This window comes from Brassica oleracea, chromosome C9, assembly GCF_000695525.1.
Source record: "Brassica oleracea var. oleracea cultivar TO1000 chromosome C9, BOL, whole genome shotgun sequence".
NCBI classification, from domain to species: Eukaryota; Viridiplantae; Streptophyta; class Magnoliopsida; order Brassicales; family Brassicaceae; genus Brassica; species Brassica oleracea.
In genome coordinates this window covers 10242769-10243898 of record NC_027756.1, presented here as the reverse complement: position 1 = coordinate 10243898, position 1130 = coordinate 10242769, and positions in this window count along the sequence as shown.

The following is a 1130-nucleotide window of genomic DNA, read 5'->3' as shown; positions in this document are numbered from 1 at the left end:
GAATCATGAAGAGTAGTGAGTAATCACCATTTGAATTCATGGGGTAGGAAGATTAAGGGTGATTAAGTTAGAGCTAGGATGTTTTAGAGTAGATCATTCCAAAACCTTGCTAGTAGAGTAATCATAATGCATCTTATGAGTTAGCTTCTCAAAAGTTGATCTTTAGGCATTTCTCACCCAAAAGGTGTTCGATGAAATTCCTGAAACAACTCTTCTAAGCTTTTAGCATATTTTGCCAAAGACATTTGTTGTTAGAAATGCTAAGATAGCCTTAGACCTGTTAGTAATGATTGCTTCCATATTATTCAACCAAAGACATTTGTTGTTTGAAATGTGTTAGTAAATGAACATTCATCTAGACATAGAGTTTGTTTAGAATCATGTCTAAGCTTAAGGTTGATAGTTTGATTGTTCGTCTGCCATCCTTAGTTCGAAACTTGATCACCCAAGGTCTAATTCCTATGCCCATGAGTTCTCATTTTCCTTAGTTAAGAAAGTCAACTCATTTACCGCTTTTATTATTCTGAAACTGAATCAGCTTTATTCATTAGCTTAGAAATCATTTGAAATCACTGGTTGCACTTAGATTGAGTGAGTACTTGCATTCTCATTGCCTCGAATTCCCTTAGAATTGGTTCGACAATCATTTATACTACAACATTTGTCTTAGGAGCCTTGAAAACTCCTAACATCAAATTGGCGCCGTTGCCAAATTCTGAGTAGATTTGAACATTGAGATTTAGTCACTTGCTTGAGACTAAGTCATTTTTATTTTCTTTTGTTACTGATTCTCTTTCTTCACCTCCCTTTAATCTACAGGTGTATGAACTTGCGGAGCAGGGATCCATCAAACCTAGTTCCAAGAGCTGCAGACATCTGAGCTTTAGAAAGAGAGTGTGCTAGAAAGAGAAGAGAAGAAGAGCAACATGCTCAATTACAGAGATTGGACACTGATATGGGTGACATACCTCAAAATGATGCGGGCGTCAATGGAGCTAACAACGTTCCACAAAACCAACAGCGAGCAGCTCGACCCATTGGCACTTACGACCGCCCCAACATTCATGGCACCCGCTGTGGCATCCAACAACTTTGAGATCAAGTCAGGACTCCTCAACGTGATAGAGAAC